Source organism: Contarinia nasturtii, unplaced genomic scaffold, assembly GCF_009176525.2.
Source record: "Contarinia nasturtii isolate CC-2019 unplaced genomic scaffold, AAFC_CNas_1.1 Cnas_scaffold_1240, whole genome shotgun sequence".
In the NCBI taxonomy this organism is placed as follows: Eukaryota; Metazoa; Arthropoda; class Insecta; order Diptera; family Cecidomyiidae; genus Contarinia; species Contarinia nasturtii.
In genome coordinates this window covers 1,869,658-1,893,143 of record NW_022198581.1, presented here as the reverse complement: position 1 = coordinate 1,893,143, position 23,486 = coordinate 1,869,658, and the positions used below count along the sequence as shown (strand labels likewise).

Sequence of the window (23,486 nt, the reverse complement as noted above, 5' to 3'; positions counted from 1 at the left end):
CATATGTATAAACAAAAGAAAAATGTGCACACTAAAGCGTTGCATGCGGTAATGCGAATGTATCAACATTTTACCTGAGCCCCTTCAAAGAGGAAAAAAATCAACCAAGTCTCTTATTTATTTTTTGTTTTCATTCCTGTTTCTTCTTCTTTTTAATTTGAGAAAGACATGTGCATTGAACGGAGACAAGAACAAATGAAATTGAACAAAATCAATATGCTCACAACAAAATATGTTGCAAGACTAATAATCGATTCAAAGCGATCGACGAAAAATGTATGAAATAAAATGAAAAAAAAAAAAAAAAAAATTGTCAATGACTTTGACAAAAATCTATTCAATATATATGGAATCCAAATAGAGAACGAGGATGAAAAAAAACCTTCGAAGGAAGACGGATTGTTGTTTTATTACCAAAATGATTGCTTTTCGTCATTTTGATGGTTGCGCTCTCTCTCTCTTTTTCTGTTTGTGTGTGTGTGTGTCTATCTCTTAGTGTCGCTTCATATTTTGTTAATCGATGAATGAGACAGTGTTCAAACACATATATTTTTTTGTTCAGATTTTTAGCTCAAAAAACAATGGAAAAAAAAATTTCGTTTTAGAATTGTTGTGAGATCTGTGTCTCCTGTTACAACGATGAGAGTGGCAAAAGATTTCTCAGACCGAAGATTTTCATTGTCGATAGTTACTTTTGTTGCACGGAATTTATTTCCTACTCATTTTTTTTAAGTCTCGCTTGTTATGGGTGATGTAATTAAATATGGTGACAAAATTTCTAATGGAATTATTTCTTTTGAGTTTTATTATCCGTTTGTTGTATGGCTCTGTGTTTTTTCTCTCTTTCACTAACACACGCATTTTTTCTCTTTCTCTCTCTCTCTCTCTGAAAAATTGTCATTATCTCGTTGCTGCAGTGCAGAAAATAAGTAGGGTCTTGCATTACCATTTTATTTAGTTTCAATAGTCAAATTTATTACGACATTTTCATGGCTTATTGCATACATCTAGATTATTTTTTGCATCAAAAATTCGAATATGTGGATCGCTTGCAATGTCTCGTTTCTTTTATTGTAATTTGAATCGGCAATACATATTTTTACGCTTATCTGTATGACATTTTCGAGTACGATTCTCGTGTCGTGTTGTTTTCTATTCATTTTCAATTCATTTGTTTCGCATATACTTCGATTTGGTTTCGATGCCATTATGTGAACACACTCCGGATTTTTTGCCTATTTCGATAAAAAAAAACCTCCTTACATTTACTCTACTGTATGTTTGTTTTTCTTCGTTCTTCGTCTTTCACTCATTTCCTTTGACACAAACTATTCTAATTTTAACCATATACGTAAATGTATCTTTGTTTATTTCATTCAACTGTATCACATTCTTCGGTGTGTTATTGGTGTTGTTGCGCGAACGCGAGCGTATCAGTTGTCGTTTATCACATATATATATATATATTTGGTGGTTGTTGTTGTCGTCCTGTGTACGTATTTAGTGTAAGCAAACGAATGGAAAATCAAATATAGTCCAACAAAATCCCAATATTGTCTGCTTTTCTAGAGTGAATTCAAATCAATTCAACAGAGAAAACAATCAAATATCGCGGTTCGGCAGATCCCGAAAAAAAAACCGGCTTAACAATTGCGTTCAAGCAACAACAAACCAACAAAAACAAAGAATTTATTTCATTCTTTTCTCTCTCGTGTGCGGTACATTTTTTGTGCGTTTTTATTTGACACACATGGGCGACCGCGAGGAAAGGGTGAGCGGTGAAAGAGAGCGACAGAGATAGCATGAAGTGGAAGGAAAAGAGCGTATATCACATTATTAACATAATAAATCGAAGTTCGAAAAGGACTATACATAAGCTGATATACATTTTTTTTACAATTGACATTGGGATTCAGTATATAGACATGGTAACTATATCTATCTGTCGAGTTTGCGAAAAAAAAAACGCAGTCAATCACTTAAATTGTATCAGAATTTTATGTGTCTGTCTGTTGGTTTTGGTTTGATTTGTGCGTGCGTTCTTGTGTGTCACTTAACTTCAGCGTTTCATCGCTTCTTTGTGAAACTATGAATGTCTCTTTGTTGGTATTCTATGTTTAACTTTTATTTTAATGGAACATTTCTCGCTCGAAGCTCGATTAATATGCTGGAATGTGTAAATGTGTGTATGTTTTGTCAATGTTTCTAAAGACATTAAACGTCTTGTATATTGATTTTTGTGTGTGCATAATATTGGAATTAATCATGGTTTTGACTTTAGTCTTCTGTTGTTGATTTTTTTTTTCTTTATTCATTAGTTTTTTTGTGTGTCACATTGACGCTGATGGTTTTGGCTTCTTCTAATTTTAATTTTAATTTATTTAGTTTTTATGTATCTTTTTTACGTGAACGAAATCGACTTTGATTCAGAAAAATAAGCGTTAAGATAAGCCATCACAAGAAACAACAACAATTTTTTTTGTGAATGAATTCAAATTTTACAGTAAAGAATATATATATAAAAAAAAACACATAAAAACAACAACAACACAGCTAGAGCTGCACAACACCGCGTCTATTGAGTCAAACATAAAGATATTATATTCCCGAATGACAAAATATAAAATAAAATAAATTCGATAAAATAGATGACGATGGATCGAGAGAGCAAGAGAGAGAGAGAGAAGAAAAAAATATCATAATAATAACAATAATCATAATCATAATGAACAGACGATGAATTGAGCAGAGAGAAAGAATTAGGGAGTAAAAACAGCGACAAACTAACAACAAATCCAACGTATTAAAAAATTGTGTATTTCAACGCGCTAAACACACTATTCAGGTAACTAAGTAACCAACCCATATTGATTGACGAGCCGCACCTATATTTTATTCATATAGATACACATAATTTTTTTTCTTCATTCGTTCGGTTTGCTTCACTTTTTTCCTCTCTTTCGTCTGCTTCTCATTATTTCGTCTCTTCGAGTCGAGAGAGTGTTATATGCTCATTCCACAGCCATCACACACACACACAAAACTATATCAGATTGATCATACATTTCATTCACAGAGTGGAAGAGAGTCTGAACATTATGAGCGCTCACGCGCACATAGAACATACCAATATAGATTTATTTATTAATTAGTAAATATTACACTTTCTGTGATTTGTGCTGGGCTGACAATGAGAGAATGTGGCATTGTTGTTTATGATGCCCCATTCTTGCTCTTGTTGCGAGAGGAAAAAAAGTGTTTGGTAAAATATACGGTCGCGTCCCAATGTGATATTGCTCTGTTGATCGTTGTCGCCACGCATAATATACACATATATACATTTGTGTGTGCCTTACAGAAAATATGAGACCAATGCACACGATATTAGTTGTTTGATTTTCGTTTTTATTTTTCAATTTCATCCTCATATCAACTGCGACGCGCAACAACTCCTATCCCAATCACTTTGTGTTTCTCTCACTCTTCGTATGTTCTGCGCGCATTTTTTTATGTTGCTGTTGTTGTTGTTGTTCGACACGAGCACTCGCTTGTGCTCAGTTTTCGCGGTGTATTTAATGTATATCAATTAAAAACAGTCTGGATAAATCTCAAATTCCGGCCTAAACACTAAATGACTGGAGGATTTATTTTATTATTATTTTGTGTTATCTTTTGGTGTGTTCGTTCGTCAAGCTCTTTCTACCACGTCATGTTGAGTGCATAGATTTTGTAGTTTTTTTTTTATTTTTTTGATGTGTCAGAGAATTTGTATGAGGTGGTGGCGGCCGATCGTTCATTGACGCATATGATTTCTTCTTTTCGAGTTTTTTTTTCTTCATAAGAGATGGATGGCCAATGCACACGACCGATACATAAATATAACTGATTGAATGTAGTGTGATACGTGTGTTATTTTTAATATATTCACATTGTCGATTTATCGAGACGTGACATTTGGCAGCTAGAAAACAGCAGCGCTTTCAATCAGAAAATATCTTATTTTATTTTATCGTATAAATTTGGATGAACAATATTTTTATGATGATGTCAACGCGCTCAAAACTTTGTATTATGAATAAATTGAATCGAAGCGAATAAGCAGTTTGAGTGAACGGGTGGCTTAAATTTAGAAAATTGTAGAGAATACAAAGTCATCAAAGTTGATTTCTTGTGCTTAATGTGAATCGCAGTGGAAAATACTAGGCAATTTTTTTAAAATGACAAATCGGTGTGCATATGATATTTATGTCAATCTTTTTTGTTAAACACGGTTCAATTGCTCAATTTGCAACTTTATTCCATTCATTTTTCGCAAGAATTATTGGCTAAAAAACAGTGAAATACACTTTCTGGCAGTACAATATCAAATGCAATAGGAGAAGAATATCCCATTTACGCTTCCGATTTTTTCGTCTCAGTTGAAGTGCACACACAAGCTAAACAATATATTGAATGTATTTTCACACGTAACAATCGAACCGAAAACAAAATTTACTTTTTCAACTTAGTATTATGTATTGTTGCATATGAGGATTTTTTTGTTCACCTTGTTCATTTACCTAGTTGTTGCTGTTGAGGTCCATCGTCAGCAGTCGCAACAGTAACAAGGGGCAAGAGCGTGGAAAAAGACGCGACCGAATAACCATTGAATTATTGTAAAAAAATGCGATGCGATCAAGGACAAAGACATGCATTTGATAATTTAAGGTGAAAAGAGATGAAAAAACAATTTGAACGAAATTAAACACTCTCAAACCCAAATGTAACAACAAAAGTAACACCAGAGTCTTAGAGAGAGAATATGATGTTGAAACGAATGGACAATCAGAACCGTAGATGCAAAGCGAAGAACGAAATGAAAAGACAAGCAAGATGTCGAGAGAAGAAGTGGTCGCTCATCTTTTCTCGATTATAGCATTTATTACTTTTGAAAATTCATTAATACATATTTCTCCTCCATTTATTTAATTTTTATTTTTTTCCATGGTATTCTTATTATTAATGATGTGTAAAATAAATTCTGATTTCTGTTGTTGTTGTTGGTGAGTGGTTTAAACGTGTGTGTGCGACAAGCGCGAGCGCGCGCATTTGCGCTCACTTGAATCTTTTCGAATCGGATTCGTTTTGTTTGTCTTATTGCCGGTTGGTTAGGAGTGCGATGAAGAGCATATCGGATACTCAGTGTCTCTGATGTGTCTGATTCTTGATCTGCTACGTACCCGTTTAGTTGTTGTTGTTGTGGTTTTTTTTGTCTTGTTCTTTGGTTCGTGTTATCTGTTAGGCCCAGAATTATGCAAGTATGTGTCGCGCAAGCATTCTTTCTCTCTTCCTTTCTTTCTCTTTCACTCTTGAGTCTGATCGTCGAATCGGTCGAGGTGAGTGCTTATTTTACTTCAGTAACTGTATGACGTTTGCGCTCGCGCTCAACGTTTGCATTTACGTTCCGAATGAGAAATTAAATTTGTTTTTAGCATTTTCTCGTTTCCTCTCTGCTTCTTATTTTGCTTAAGATTTGTTTTTTTTTTTCGTTTGGAATTCAGTGTGTAGGTGGCTGCTATATAAATTAATCCATGATAATATAAAATTGAAAATGAATATTTAAGATGCAGAGAGCGAAAGAGAGAAAGAGAAACGAAAAGCGACCACAAACTTGAGCATGTACGTAATAGTCTGAGTCAGTACACAATTCGAGATAAATAAAAGTAACAACCAACAAGACATTCGAAGACGATATCACATTAACAATAGCACACTGCAATGCAATGTGAGCATGAGTCTGCCGTGCTTTGGACAAAGGAATGAAATTAATGAAAAATATGAAAATAAATTGTATCGTATTATATTGTGGTATATACGAATTGGCTATGTGTCTCCGTAACATCGACTTTTGTCAAAAGAGAAATATTTGAAATAATCAATAATAATTATTATATGTTGTTGTTGCGCACTAATCGAAGCGTGCAACCAAACTAAATGCATATTGGTACACTATATATGATTGCATCTCGATACATTTTCAATTTGCTCTTGATACAATTTTAAGTATGTACATTTGAATCTGAATCTATTTCAAGTGTGCGCGTTCCAACACTCTTGAAAATTAAAGAAAACAAAAAGAGAGACGAAAAAAAAAACACACAGAGACACACACACAACAACGAACGATCGAAACGAATTTATTTAAGGAATGTCGTCTAATCGATTATCACGTTCATCGAGAAGTGAGATTCATTCAATGCCAAAATAACCAAAATCAATATGGTATTCGAAAATATCAAAAAAACGACTATACAATCGTAAAGTGAAGGAGTGAATAAAGAAAGACGAAAGACGGCTTAAGAAAGTATATTTGAAATAAAAAAAAAAGATTGAAAAAAGACAAAAAGCCAACCAACCAAACCGAACGATTTCAAATCGCTTATAACTTGAACGAGTTGGCATACAAATGATATATGCTGTAGTGTTCATATTGAAATGTGGTTAAAATGCCTCTTGATTTTTTCAATTAAAAATCGACAAAAGAGAGAAACAGAGAGAGTGAGCAGCGTTAAAAAGGCGATATCACTTCGACACTTTTATTTGTGTATTATCGATGCGTCTGAACACACACATGCACTCACCAGCAACACCATTTTCTCTTTTTCCAAGACTAATTGTGTGAATTTGTGTGTTTTTCTCTCTCGTTCTTCTTCTTATTATTATTCATTCATTCATTCAGTTTGTCGCATTCATTGCTTATTGCATGTGTGTTGTGCTCTCTTCATTGCCTGCTGCTCAACTCCATTTCGAAAAGCGAGAACGAGCTAATTGCAAAGACATGCCGTTTAAAAATTGAGTAATGTAAATAAGTCGACACACAAGAAGTGGAAGATAAATTAAAGAACAATGTACTTAAGAAGAAGAGAATGAAATTTTGAAGCGAACAACAAAAAAAAAACTCTCGACGACCGTGTGTATGAATACTCGTTGCGTATAATTGTTTGTCCGTGTCAACATATGTAGCGTGTGTGTATCAAAAATGTGCTAATTCGATCTAATTTGTAAACAAGCAGAACTGTATCCATTCTTTTCTCATTGGCATTTGCTTCAAATATATATATGGTAACGCTTCGAGACACTCACACACTCTCTCTTGAAATTGATTTAAACGAAAAATGCAAATAATAAGACAAGCATTGTCCATTTGAAACTATATCGTAGGAAATTAACCACGATTTATTATAGGAGTCATCAATGATATATTAAACAGAAGACATTCATATTTTTGTCTTCTTCTCTCTCATTCGCATTCTCACAAGATAGACAAACGCATTCCATTTAAATTCAAAAAAAAAATCAAATCCAAATCCAAATCGAAACTGCCTTCAAATATTTTAAGTGTGAAACATGACAATAGCGATGTCACAGTCAAATATTTACACTTATAAACGGACATTCAGCATACGTGATGTGTGCAACAATTGAAATGCTCAAATTAATGAAGCTCACAATTTGATAAAATTTCCAGCGCGTTGTCCAAAATCCAAATAAAAATTGAACGACATACACCGAAAAAAAAAGCGCACACACGACTCAAACATTAGCGCCAAAATCAAGCATTCGTGTCACAAAATACACGCATCAGCAAACACAATGAAGAGACAAGGTTTTAATTAAGGTGAGTCGGAGTTTATACATATATTTATTAGTATAACACAATACTATGAGATTGTGGAAGAAATCATTTTTTTTTTTAAATTTCATTCTGGCTGATTTTCATTCTTCATTCCGAAGAAAACCAAGAAAAAAATATCCATATGTTGAGACTTAATTTGATGATTTCAAAGTAATCAGAGGGAGAACTCTGCTCTTAGATATATTATTTCTAATACTATTTCGAAGAAAATTGAAAAGGTTTGTTTTCACTATTGAGAAGTTTAACTGTATTTTTTTTAAAATAGCATTTCCTATTTCATAGTTATTCTAATGATCGGTCTTGCATTCGATTCAATGACACTATTTATCCGATCAATTTTCCCGAATAACAATTAGAGAATCGGAGAGTGTTCCGAATCAATCTGAAAAATAACGGAAATAATAGCGTGTTGAGTGGCGTCCGTTGCCATAGCCTAAATAAATTTCAAATATATTCGGTAACCAAAACGTTTGTTCCCTACACACATACACGCGGTGACAGTGAATTGTTTGTGTCACCAGTAACAAATACATACGCAAATCAACAAACAAACAACTAAAAGTCCAAAACGAGCACAACACCCTGACATAATTCTACCACAAAATGTGATGATTGGTATCTCACTATAAATGGTTCTTGTTTTATATATTTACTTTTTTTTTTTCCGGGCACAATTAAAGAAGAATAACAAAACATCAAATCAATTGTTCACATTTTTCTGATATAATATAAACGATTGATTGTGATCTCACTCATGTACATTTAGTTGAACGACGTGCGTTTATGCATACTAAAACCATGGTGAAACATACATGAATCGTCAATCGAAGCCAAATTGATGGCAAGCAAAACAATGGGGAAAACAGAGAGTTAGGCGGAGACAGCTTGCGCGAAAAATACAAAGTCACAAAAATATTAAGCACATTACATATTGTTATTGATATGATGGCCCGAAGTCAAATGAAGAATCGAAAGAAATTGGAGCTACAAATCGTGTGCATCATGGCTATTATCTCATCAGTTTGATCAGACATTCGGAAAATGGTTTACATACGTTTACTTCTGTTCATAAGATGTTCTCTTTCGTTCGTTTTGATCTTATTGTTGTTTGGTGTGTTGTGCTTTTGGCATTGTTTGTATTCATAAGAGCAATGTTATATGAATTACGAGCGATTGACCGCGACCGATTGAGTGATGTTTTGTGGGCACAAGACATTCTCATCGTCATTGTGTATTATACATCGTAGCAGCCGTCTAAATTATGATTTAGTTTATGACATTGCAAACGGACACAATGCAAACGTGTGCGCCTATGCAATAAACAAAATTTCACCGAATTAAATTCAACACGGGAAATACACTTGCATTCGATTAGAGGTGATTTTATGCGTGCCACACACGCGCGCAACATACATATAATATCAATCAACATATCGATGGTGTCGTCGTCATCTTCATGACATTACCAGTATTCGGTGTAAGGACAATTAAATTACGTAATGCAAGCAATTAAGTGTACTTATCGGTGCGTCGTAAAAAATTTATTTTGGAGTGAGAAAGAGATTGTGTGTGTGCGTATGGTTGAACGGTGTTAGATTGGTCCCCCTCATTTTGTATCATCATCATCTTCGTTGTCTTCTCATCTTAAGAGCACGAAAACATTGCATATAGTATTTGCTCATTCGCAATCACTCAAGTGCCTTTTGAGCCTTTATCTTTTGCCATATGATATTTATATATACCACATTGATTTCATGCGGCAAAGAATAATGAACCGTAACATATCGCGCTGTGTTATTCCATCGGTTTTATCGTTTCATTTTCATAATGAACATGGTAATTTCTACACGTATTGAAACTATACCGAACGCTCTCTCTCGCATCCATACACAAACACATTCATAATGCGAATAAAACTCAATAAAATAATAACAAAACTGACATTTATGACGGTAAATCATATATATATGAATAAATTTGTTATTTTTTTTTGTTCGAAAATTTTTCGTTCGTGCATCATGTTGGTCTTGCTTACACGTTTTTCGCTACATAGTCTGTATGTTGCTGTTTTAAGTTTGTGATGCATCAACGAGTGCAAAATGCATTTGATAGATTGTAATGAATGCACTGTAATCGATAGATCTGACCGTAATAAAAACACCATCACACAAAATCAATGTCAAAGCACATCGAAAATAGTAAAATATGCTAGCGCTTGCAATAACCAAGGGCAATATTGCGTTTCCATATGTGTGAGTGTATGTGTGTTTGCATGTGTGAATGCGATATGCCATCGAAGGAAATCGGTGCATGCTACGATGACTAGAAATGGCCTATCAAAAAAATGCTTCACAAAATGTTGCACAGAGATAGAAGACGTGAAAAGAGCACGGTATAGAATTGAATGTAAACACCGAGGCAACACAAAAAGAATCCGAGGTAATCTTATCACAACAGACTATCTATTTTACTCTTTGCTCTCTTGTTCGTGTCCTTCTTCTTATTATTATTAATACTGTTGTTGGTTTGCGCGTTGCTCATTTTTTTTCTTCTCTCTATCTCTGTCTCTGTTTCTCTCTTCTCGTTGCAAGAACTCGATATTTATCTCTGTAAACACAGCTAAATACACACGCACAATGCACAATATTCAATTGATTCGAACCAAAGCCAATTCTAAAATATTTAACCGAACGACAACAAAACAGAGACCATCACCTAAGAAATGTGTCAGATTTTTGAGTGAAAATTGCGGATAGTGTATTATAAATTTTGACGGCGAAAACATGAGAGTTTTGAACATTTTTACTTCATATCATAGACTATGGCTGTTGAATGCCCATTTCATTACCTATTTTCAGGATGAATATAATTGCAATTTATGCATTTGTTATGATAGATTATTTCGTGTATGCGTTTTTTGAAGACAATATTTGCAATTCTCGAGATATCACTGATATTAAAAGTTGTTTTGCTTTTTCAATTTTTGTTCATCATTCTTCTGTTTATGAATTCAAACGCCTTTTGAAAATGAATTGTGAATGTAAATAAAATTGTCGAATTATTTTCAAGCCACAGGTAAATTGTTATTTCTCTGGCCACATGTTTGCACAGAGTTATCGCTTTGTTGAATTCTCTGTTCGTTTCCTTTTTATAGAATTCAAATAAACTCATGCACTTTAAGCCAAACCAAAATTCAATGGCCAAAAAATGCCATTGAAATAAAATTGATTTTTCTGAATATTCGTATTGAATGCGCTTAATTCATTAATAATCCGAAATCGATTGTGTCTCGGAAATCTGTCGATCGATTTTTTTTTAATTTTCACATTAATGTCGATCGAGATATGATTTTGAATTTGTATGATTTTGTAAAGTTCAAGGTTTATCGAGAAATTGAACTTATAAAAATAAATGAGATTGATTGAAAAGTATGCAATTTCAACCTCTTTCTCTGTATCTTATTCGTTTGTTGCAGTGACACATATCATTGATAATATGCCACAGTTTCATTCTAACTGTATGCGCGTATGTGTGTGAGTGTCATATATGAATTACGACATGTTTGTTCTTCGTTTCATCTGTCGAATGCGTCGTTTTTTTTTTTTGATCATTTCCTGCATTTTTGTGATTTTTCGTCTATATCTTCGTTCACCCTGTCTGTGTATATGTTTTTGTGTTAAAAATGCATATGTTGCGATCTATGGGACTACAATGGGGTTTGTTTTTGGTTTTGTTTCGGTGTGTGTTCTTCAGCAATCAATTCTTGAAAACTAAAGATTAGATATATATGCATGCATGACACACCGATTGTTAAATTTTACCTGAGTCCCTTGCACACTAGAGAAAATGTTGTTTCTACAGTATACAATTTATTATTTTTCTTTTTCATTTATGAAGGAGCAATAGAGAGAGAGAGAGGGATAGAGAAGGAAAACCAAGAAGAAGAAGAAGAAGAGAAATTGTTAACACAATATTGGTATCTTTTGTTTGACGAGAGAGAAAAAAAATCCGTGAATTTTCAGTGTTTGCGCACTCTGAGGTTAAGCAGAATTTCGTATTATTCTTTTAGAGTTGTGTTGTTGTTAGTTTTTTGTTGTTTAGTTCCATAGTTCTTAATGTAGTACATTTTTCTCTCTTATGTATGCTTCATTATTGTTTTTTTTTGCTTTTGGAATGGGGATGCGTGCACAACACATTCTTTTTAGTTGTTCGATAAGTTTTGTCTATTTTGTTATTTCTCACATATTTTTCGTTCACCCTTTTACATTTTTATAATGAAAATATGTTTTTCACTTAATACACACACACACATACGCACGCACTGTTCGTTTCTCATTCAATTTTGAATATTAGTGAGTGTGTGAATTTGTTGAGTTGCCGATAAGTTTGCACAAATTGTTTTTCTTTTAATGAATCGAAATAAAAATGGGTCTGAATGAATGTGGCCGGTAATTTTAAAATCAACCCCATTCGTTGGGTGCACGTGAATAATTTAATGGCATATATTTGATTTTACAGACAATTTCTACTCTCTCTCTATGACCTCTCGTTCTATTCTTATTTCATTGCAGAAAAGTCACGTTACTTTATGGTACGTATATCGGAATTTGTAAATCAAAATCAATGGAGAACACAAATAGAGCGAATAATAATAAGATTTGATCAAAGTGGACTTTTGCTCGGAACATAATTTGAATTCAAAGAATTTATTGATAAGTATTTAACGATAGAATTTGCTCGCAACAAAATCAATCGCTTGAAGGCGGCATCGATCGCCTTTTTACATTAGCTCTTTTCACTTCGCCTTTTATTTTCTCTACATGGAATTTCGATTCCGTTTGTTTGTTTGGTGAGTAAATGAGAAGAAAAAAAAAACATCCAAGAGTCTAGCAATAGCAGATGTGGCCAACACCACCACCACCAGCACCAGAAGCAGCCAGCACAATAATCTTGAACTTCTTAATGTTTCTTTTTCTCGCGCGTTTTGCGATTTTTGCACTGTAAATAATTCGCCTACAATTTTTTTAAGAGAGAAAATACAATTGTGAACACTGAACACCATATATTGAACGCAAGAAGAAAAAAACACGAGCAGAATTCTGAACGATGGCTACAGAAAAAAGAAATTAGAACGAAAATATATGCATACGAAAAATCGACAAAATGAACAAACGAAACAACCAAATGAGAGCGCAAACGAGAACAAGAATCATTCTGGGTGAATGAGTGAACGAGAAAAGAATTTCAAACGAAATGAATCTCAAAATGTTCGTTGCCTTTGGCTGTACAATTAAAGTGTTTTCAACGTGGTATGGTGGTACAATATGTATATATATGCAGAAATACGCGCTTCGTGTAGTTTTTTTTTATACACATATAAGCATATCGATCGGATTAATTGGAATTTATAATAAAGAGGAATTAATCGCGTTGCTTGTTCGCAATGCATAAAGTGAAAGAGGGAGAGATAGAGAAAAGAGAGTGAAGGCAAAAGATGTACGCGCGTACCGAGAAAATTTAAGCATTCTTATGAAATTTGCACCGCACCAAAACCAAACACACAAAAAAAAAATTGATGGAAATTATATCGAGAATCGCGACCAAAATTGCTTGACCAGACACACAAACGAATGTTTAATCACAAAAGAATTGTGGAAGAGAAAAAAACACATAGGATTTTTTCGTTTTACAAATGAATCAGTTTTGTGCGATGTGCGCACGTTTTTCTTTTCATTTTGCATATCGATTTCAAGCACTTTCTGTGAGACAATTCAAAATAAGCATTCCACAAATGCATTATCGATTTATCACCAATTTATGGGTTTGGGTCAAAACGACTTGTCTGCCAAATGACACAGCATAAATAATACTCTGAAATATCGTATACGAGCAAATATATGTGTGCATACAGCAACATGAGTCGTTTTTTCTTTCTTCAAACGAATACCAATTTCCATCGTGTGTTTTTTCTCTTCATTTCAATTCATCCGTACAACAAATTGAAATTGCTCGGCAAAAACAGAGAGAGAGAGACAGAGAGAGGCATCAACAAGGTATGAATACTGTAATTGAAAAGGACCGATTCGGCGTAAATGCGTCTGAGCAAAAGTGTGCAAATAATTCTAAATTATGTCGAACGTTTCCGAGTCTCATTTTTTCTCTCTTTTCTCTCATTCACACTTATTTCAGTGACTCATTCACTGTCTCCCTCAGATTTGTAGTTGTAGTTTGTTGTTGTTATATTGTTGGATGTTGCAACATTAACTGCCGTGATTGTCGATGGCGCGACAGCACCACAATTTTCAGGCTTCATATGCACATTTTCTTTCATTTTGTGAGTTGCTCTTGCTCATTGTACCGCACAATAGTCGACACTATGAGCGGAATAAGACAAAGCTTACGTTTTGTCTGTGAGTAAGGTGTTATATGCATAATATGCATAAACTCGTCAATTCCATCTTTTGCTTGTTGTAAGCACAAACACAGCAATCTGTTCTTTGGCCGGTTTGGTCTTTTTTTTTTGTTCTTGTTGCGCGCGCTGGCTTTCATTCTCACTTTTGAGCTGTTAGCCATTTGATAATCTCGGTGGTATTCTGGCATTCACACAAAAACGAATGAATAATTCGATGAGATTTGAATGTGTGCGTGCGCGCGTGTGTGTATGAATGCGTTGAATGTTATACCAAGATGCGATGGATTTCTTTCTCTTGGGATTTTTTGTTTTTGATGTGCATATTTTATGTGTGTTGTTACTATGTGTGTGTAGTTTTTTTCTCTTCTGTTGCTTCGGTCGTTGTTGTTGGTGATTCTTTCTCATTTGTTTTTCACTCCTATTATCAATACATTGCAATAACGAACGCATAATTACTCTGTGCGCGAAATACAAATAACCAAGCATAAAGCATGCCGAACACCGGGAAAAATCTTGCGAACACACACAATATTCGCACGATGTAGTTTTATTGGTCTTCGATCTGTTGATTCGTTCACTCATCTTTTTAACCATTTTCGGATAAAATATCTTCTTCATCTGCCTTCATTTACACAGTTTGAATATATTCAGTTTGGCTTGGTTGTTGTTGTTGTTGTTGATGATTCGTTTTTTTTCGGTGCATAATAAATAATAATAACAGCGTACAACGTAGAACAACGATGAACAACGAACAAAAAAATTAACGCAACGAATATTGTTTATGATCTGTTTTCGTGTATGCAGAAAATGTGCACGTTGCATACAATCTTTCTCTTTCTGCCCTCTTTCTCCTTTTCCTCCTCCCTCTATCTCTCTGTCTTTCTGACAACCGAAAACAAAAAATATGCTCAGGCGGGCTCATTAACACATGCACATCTTAAAAAGTGCAACAAAACGAAAAATCAACGGCATCAATTCACTCTCTTATTGTGTGAATTAGCAACGAATCGGAGAACACGAACTGTCTATTCGACAACATACAACAACGAGCGCCGAATAACAACAAACATTTTTCGCTGATCGCTTGGCATCGTTTATGCGGACGCAAACAATTTAATAATCTTACAATTATACAATTTTAACACAAAATGCAGCAAGCACAATATTGAGAGTCGCGCGGCAATGATGAGAGAAATGTGATTCGATTGTAAGCGGCTGTGGCAGAGAAGTGAAAGAGTCTTTAAACGGCATGAAAATTCCACATCAACGAATTTTGTGCCAGGAGCGATTTCAAGATGAGAGAGTTAGCTCAGATCATAAGCCCATGTTTCATGCGCCTTTTTTTCGGCATCCACTTGCCTGATGTGTGTTTGCATCTTTTCTTTCCTCATCACCACCATCATCATCAACGATGATGATCATCTTTCTGTGTGTATACACACAAATCACACCAACAATGGTAATGATGATGATCATCGTGATGATGAAGAAAAAGAATTGAAAAAAAAGGAAGAGAAAAAAAACAATGCTTGGAAAAAATTCCAACAGATGTAACGCACTACACACAGATCAAATTTGATGATTTTTAGTGTGTATGCGAAACGGCAAATTCTTTTCTACACTCACATCGATGCCGATACACATGCAGCTACGCTTAAATTGTGGCAATAGCGCAACATTCAAGTACGTTTTAAAAATCACTATATGGTAACGCGTCGATCGGTTTGTGCATGGAAACAGCAAAGAGAGCGCAAAGCAAAAAAATCATATCTTGTTTGGTAACAATGTATTCAATGCAGTTTCTTTGAACCCAATGTATCCAAAATGACGATAGAGAGTGAGGAAAGAGATTGAAAGATCTCAACACGCACACAAACACGCATTTTTTCTCTCTCACACGCACACACACACTTACACCAAAACCATTACGATACGCATACAATATTTTAATGGATTATTGTTTGGTGTTATTTACTGCATTTTGGTATTATTTATTTTCATACGTGTTATTGATTTTCGCTCCGTTTTTACACGTATCTCTTCTTGTGTCCTGTGTGTACGTTGTTCCTGTGTGTGCCTTCTGGTATGTGATTTATTTTTATTTTCATATCTTGCGAGGTAAATCTCGCTCTTTTACTCTCTTTCTCTCTGTGTCTGTCTCTCATCGTTCATATATATAGAGTTTTTTTTGTTGTTGTTGTGTCCTGTCTTTTTGGTGCACAAGATTTAAAGTCTTTCTGTGGTTAATTCCCTTTGTCGCCTATCGCACATTCGCTTCACCGAATCTCTTTTGCTCAATATTTTTCACGTGTTTTTGGCGTGTGAATGATTGTAATTGTGTATTAAGGTTCTCATTTTTGTCATAATTGTCGCCTGAAACAAAGTTAGAACGAAACTTATTGCCATAACTTAAGAATTTGCTACATGGCGGCAAACTCTCGCCTATAAGATCGTACACATTTTGTTTGTGTTTGTGTACAAATGAAGTGAAGCACACACAGAGAGAATAGAGTGTGCGGCAGATATGATTCAAGAATGTTGCACATACTTCATCGCGCCCGCTATATATCAAGAGTAATGGTACGCCATGTGTGCATTTTATTGCCAATTTTAAAGTAATTTACTATCATTCAATGCGTGTGTTAATAGCCAAAATGGGATGACTTGAACGAGCGCGTTCGTTTGCGCGAATATAAAAATATGTGATTGGCGAACAAATGTCTGTACACAAAGAGACGTACGTGTGTTCATAATACTCTTTGGCCAAAAGACACACACACACACACACGCACATAATTTGCACCACACACATATTGAATCATCTGCTCAAATGATCGACGAAATATTAATTTGAACATTTTAATTAATCAGAAAATAAACAAAACAAATAGATAGATATCTATCTGTCTCCAAATGGCAATGCGGCTAAATCTCTTCAAGTCACGCAATCGTGTATTGCAATAACCATCGAAAAAAAAAATGAACTCACCCCAAATAAAACATTTCACCGTCGATACAAATGCATAAATTTTAAGTGGAAAATCGGCTGCTAATAAGCAAATTTATATTTATCGAATAAAAACCAACGAAATAAATCAACAAAAGAGTATCCCGGAGGTAGAATCGATGGAAAACAAAACAGAAATTATGATTAAAAATGCACACGAAACAAAAGTCACATAAAAAAAAGCACACATAGAGAGAGAAGAAACAAATTCCGGAATGTTTCATTTCGATTGTTCAATCGATTCTTCTGCCAATCATTCGTAAGGCGAATGGCGACATTTCGCCCTTATAACGTGGTTTTGATTCAGTTTTACTATTGTTTCATATGGTTCGAAAAGATGTTTTTTTCTTCGGTTAAAATACGATAAAATAAATGCCATTTCTTACCTGATTAATTTACACAGACGCACCGAATTTCAATAGGAGATATTGTTTTTTTTTGTGTGTTTTGTTTATATCCGTTCTTGTGTGTGTGATATTTTTTTGGTTTGGTTTTTTTTGGTCACTTTTTTTATTCTTCGTTCAACTAATTCTTTCTGAAATTGTTTTTTTTTATAGATTCTCTCTGCTGCGATATTTTTGTTTTTCTTAAATATTTTTTATTCGATATTCGGCACCACAATGCACCACGAAACAGCCAACATAAAAGATCAACACAACATAATAGATGTAGATAACGAATATTAATTTTAATTTGCACTTGCACAGACACAACACTATGCCAACCGTTTCACAACACACACAATTATTCTGGATTTGTTTTTCTTATTTTTTTCTCTCTTTCTTTTTCCTTTCAAACTATTTTTATTCGGTCTAATGTTGCTTTTTTCGTTTCTTTTATCTCGTGTGTTTGTTTTCAATATCCTTTTTTTCGCTGGTAATTTTGTTGCTGCTGATGTTGTTGATGTTACCGAAATCCCAAAAAATTTACTATTCCTTTTTTATTAGTACTATTATTATTTGTGTTTGTTCCGTAAAAAAAAACGTTTTTTTTCCTTTGTTTCTTGTTTTGTTGGATGTCGATGTTGCTGGCTTTTGTTTTCACTTTGCGTATGTTTCGCTTATATATATTTTTTTCTCGTTCCACGTATTTTGCTTACTTAGTTGCTTTTTGGGTATTTCTGTGTGTGTGTTTTTTTTTTTGTTTCGTTGAACAAAATTAAATAATCCTGAGCTTAGTTAGTGTTTCCTTCTTTCAGTGTGTGAGTGTGTATGGTTAGAATGTGTTTTCTAAAAATGAACAAAAAAATGAGGTTTGTTTTTCGCTTTACATTTTTTGCATAATATCTATCGGTTATATTTAAAAACAACAACGATATGGCAGATAGGAAGAAAGAGAATCTGAAGAGAAAAAAAAATCGCTCAAAGAAATGTGCGCTCTTTTCTTCATTCATTTTAATTATAATGATAGTGATATCGCGATGGTAAAATTCCCTTTCACATGTTGAGCTGTTCTGTGTGATGTGTGTGTTTTTTTTAATACTGGTTACCGATCTACAACAACAACAACAAAAACGAACAAAAACACGATCGGTAAAATGATGATCGACGTGAATATTGTTGCATGTGAAAGATTAGATGTTAATATTCCATTCAGAATCAATAAGGCTGCATTTATTTCGGGATGATTATGAGAGCGACTCTGGGCTTAGTATGATGGCACCCCAAAAAGTGTAAATGTGCCGAAAATAGTTCATAAGCAACAGCAACCGAACACAAAAAAAAACATGAATCGTCGTACACACACAGTTGGTGACGACGCACTTGAAAACCGATTCAACTGTAAATTCAAATGAGAATGGTGGTTAAGGTACGCACAAAAGGCAATGTGAACACATTCAAATTCTTTCAAATAGAAAGACGTGAAATTGGTCTGTGATTTAGGGTCAATCTCTCAACCATCACGGCAATTTCGCATTTCGGGGCTGCGTTTATTTTCTCTCTCACGCACTCTCGCTCCTCAAATGTTCAATAGATTTTTTGTGCAAGTTCAGTGTATTGTTGTTGTCGTCGTCGTTGTCAATTGTGAATAGCATAAATTCAGTTTTACTATTGTGACACTGTTACCGCTCTATTGTTACGGTGTTTTTTTTCTTTATATATTCATTGATTGTTTCTATCTATAGTCTATTTCAATTTATTTTGACAATTAATGTGTTTTCATTACAAAAATGTGTCGATTCGATATGAAAAAAAAAAATCCAAAGTAAACGAAATTATGAAAACAAATCACGAACAACGCATACACAATAAATAAAAATCGACAAAAACAAAGAAGTAAACTAAGAACAAATAAAAAAAACATTTATCACATAAAATCATAATTATATCGGTGGTGCGTTGAACGCACACGGCATTCATAAAATTTACATAAATCTTATGCTCAATCGAAAATCGAAGTGAAATTGAATGTGTTCACATTACGTTTTGCACACACAAACACATACAAGCTCTCATTTAGTATTCAAATCGAGCTGTTTGTACTTAATGTCACTTTATGCAAGCACATTCTTTCTTTCAACGGCTCAATCCAATTGAATGGCAATCATTTCATGTGTATAAGTGTGTGCTGTGTTTTCTTTCTCGAAATGAATTTTTACAATTCACTTTTAAAACAGAACAATGTGCTGATCGTTTATAACTTTAATTGCAAAAAAAAAATGCAATTAACGCATGGTTAAGGCACTGAAAAACTGAAATTGGTTTTCGGCAATCTCATGTGTGGACGGGCAGAATATAGCCGCGCCAATTTTGTGTGACACGTGGAAAGGCACTTGTAACATTGGATCGGCCTTTTGCCGCAGGCTTCCCATCGAAACAAACGGAAACTGATCACTGAATTATATATCCTTTCGTGCATATTTCGCTCCGTTCGACCAAGTTATTTTGCTTGATCAATTATATTTCATGGTTTTTCGTTTTCGATTTTGTCTTTATTTTTTTTTATTCGAAAAATTCAACAATTTAATTCGCCGATAATTTACACATGCGCACACATTAATGTTGAATAGTTTTTGTTGTTGTTGTTGCTGTTGTTGTTGTATATGATCGGGATTCGCGTTTTAAAAACTTTAAATTCCATGATAATCTCTTTCTTTCTTTCTGCATTATAATGAACAACATGAAACACTTTTTTATTCTTTAAAACACTATTAATTGATTTTTCGCACATCAAACGCTACAAATATTAATTGCTTGCAAACAAAACAGCATGCACAATCCTATATATCTTGCGATAAAAATTTCTACATATGTATGCAAAAGTTCGGTGGAAAAACAGCAAAGCTATTATTATAATAATTAATCGTTTGTATTGCATGTCGAACTTCACCAATATTTAGGGTATTTGTTTTTTTTTTCGTTCGTTACTTCAGTCTTTTTTTTTGTCTCTCTTTCTCTCTTGCATTCATATTTTGGTGTAACCAAACTGTGTATTTTTCACTCTCACAAAACATTCTTCTGGTCGGTTAAAATCGATCAGTTTAAATGAAACAAAAATTATGAATCAAAAGAATGGAATAATTCAAGGTACGAAAAAGATGAATAGTGATACACAATGCACGCGGTTAAATTTTTTCGGTTGTTTTTTCATGATCATCTTCATATACCGTATACGTAATTAAGATTGAAATGCAACAATTAGGAATGAGAAAAGAAGAGTCGAAAAAAGCCTCGACAACCCGAGCAAAAAAAAAAACAAAAACCTTTAACAACTGGTCGATACCGTTAATTTTGCATAACATGAGAATTTCAGTATTGTTTAAAACTAACATAGCCATCGAATTGATTTGTATAAAATGATTACTTTTTTATTTTGATGTGATGTATTCCACTGATCTACAGAATTTGCAAAAAAAAAACAAACACTCTCTCTCTTTCTGTCAACTTTGTCAATTGCTACTCTTTTACACTTTTTATGTGTGTCTTTTTTTTTGCTACTACAGTTGCTATGTCGTCTGTTCCACTGATTCACTTTGATTTTTTGTTGTTGTTTTTATTGTCTGAATAATGGTGATTTCTTTTTAAAAAGAACACTGTTTAATTGATGCGAAATGAAAAACCAATCCTTAAAAACAAAACTATTGTCAACTCAAATAAACTGAACCGTCAATTGATATTATGACATTACGATATAGTCGATCTCAATCAATTCGGTGATGATATTATTGTGAATGTTCAATCATTTGATTTGGTTCGATCGTCCGTTAATTATTTTTTTTTGTCCCTTCTCGATTGTTTTTGTTTCAGTGTCTGTTATTTGAAAACTGATTTTTCACAGAAAACAAAAAATTGTACAAAAAAATTGCGATAAAATTTCTGCTCTTTTAATTGAGAAAATTAATTAATTTAATATTATTTTTTTTTTTGCTAATTGTTTATTGTACAAGATTTAATAATTCTTTTGTTTTTTTTCATTTGTACGCGTTAAGCGGTCTATGTGTTATAAATGCGCTCTTACCGAGCGGTGACCGAAGACTGGAGTAAATGCGTCTATCGTAAGTGTGAAAAAAATGTGTTGTTGTTTTGTGTTTGTCTTCTTCATTCACTTGAGCGAGACAGCACACACACAACATCGATTCAAACGAATGGGAGAGAATACGAACGAATGAAAACGTGCAGCAGCGGCAGCGGCTCACCCATACACAAACACTGGTTTCGGTTTCATTTCATACAATACACGATTACGGCATTGGTATTGGTGTTTTCTATGTGGACAACATACGAAAAAATAACAAAAACATTGATGGTATTGGTGCATTGATGTTTTTGATTCTGTTCAGCGGCACACGTCGTTCGTGTGGTACTGTATGTATTGCAGTAGACACATGTGTGTATTGGTATCGGCATATGGTTAAAGGTATGTTGGTTATGCACAAATGTGTACGATTTTGTGTGTGATGGTTTTGTTGTGTTTTTTTTTTCATTCTCGTCTTTCTGTACACTCATTTTATTCGCGCGCTCATCGGCTCACAAAAATCCTTGTTATGTGTGCAATCCTGCGAAAAAGCAACACATATCATTCATACCTCGTTTGGGTAGGGAGACACATATTATCTATGTGCAAGAGCACAAAAATCTGCATGTGTATTGTATTCGCAGCATTTTGCACATCACTTGGGATGACGATGTGAGATAATGGATCGAATGATTCAATGAATGTAGCTTTCTTTCAATTTAATTATTATTTAAAAAAAACTAATTAAAATTGACAATTATTTTTTTTCTCTTCATATTAAATCGAATAAATATATTTTTAAAAAAACGAGCAATAAAGTAGCTTCTAATTAAGAAGTTTTAATACTAAAACCATCATCCCACGGATGGAGTGTAATAACTTTTTAATATTTGCAAATTACAATATCGTTGTCAAAACGAAAGGAAAAAAATCTTTGCGTCAAATGAAACCAAATCAGTTTGAGGTGGAAAAAGAAACCAGAATATAACAACAACAAGAAGAAGAAGAAAGAAGTTATAATTGGCGTCAACATTGAACATTAAGGTAGATGATTATAGAGCGAAAATTTCCATATTCCGTCCTTTTCACATTTATTGAATTGCTACAAAACTCTTTAACGCAGCTAGCCATCTCTGTTATACATTAATTCCCATTCGGTCCGCGATCTAAATGAAGCACATAAAATGCACGACAACGAAGATGACGATGACGACGACGATGAGGACAACAACAACAACAACAACAACAAAAATAACGACGATGTGCTGTGTGTTTATGATATGAGAGGGAAACAGTTTAACAGCAACAACAATCAGAGTTGGACAATATCGCCTGAGCGATCACAGTGATGCCGTGCGAATATATACATATATGCAATGATTCGGGTTAGTGTTCGGTCCAACTCTTCGAACGCGAAATGTTTGCGCCGGTTTGCTATGGTTTGTCGACCAATATTTTTCTGACTGCTTGTTTGCGCCTGTACTTAACTCTCTCTCGCTGAACGAAGCACCGACACGAGCTCTCCTGTCCATTGAATACATTGAACATTTATTAATATTCTCACAAATATGTAAGATTCGGTTTAAAAAATGCCATTATTTTCGATATGTTATCGTGATAATATTTCAAAATATCCACATCGAGTGAATATTCGGTTTGAATTTTGTTTGTGCTAAGATTGAGTGGGGCTGGTTGAATATAGCCAGATAATAAATGCGCATGTATGTATGTGTTTCGTATATCTCTTATGCCGGGCATTCGTCTGTACGGCTGTAGCATGTAGCGAGAGCATGTGGAAAATTTCATTGGTTGTAGTCAGTTCAGCTCTCTCGGTGAATTCGTTCAAATGCAAAAGCAGTGGGAATCTACTTGCTTTACTCTGTATACTCTGTGTGTATATACATACTGATATTGCTCTTCGTTGTAGTTTGTTTGTT

At 34.1% G+C, this 23,486-nt stretch overlaps 1 protein-coding gene across 9 annotated transcripts in view; it reads right to left on the bottom strand.

Annotated features, from left to right (window-relative positions):
- The window catches only part of LOC116344992 (zinc finger protein 2), a 135,486-nt gene extending 113,956 nt beyond the window's left edge, over window positions 1-21,530 (bottom strand). For 6 of the 9 annotated variants that reach the window (XM_031773930.1, XM_031773934.1, XM_031773933.1 and 3 more), the window contains exons 1-2: window positions 20,899-21,520; window positions 17,481-18,323 (exon numbers count right to left, since the gene is read on the bottom strand). The gene's annotated coding sequence lies outside the window, so the exon portion shown is untranslated. Of the gene's footprint in view, window positions 1-17,480; window positions 18,324-20,898 lie in introns of all 9 variants that reach the window. The other 3 variants (XM_031773938.1, XM_031773936.1, XM_031773939.1) reach the window with 2 other exon arrangements.
- Window positions 21,531-23,486: the final 1,956 nt, after the last annotated feature.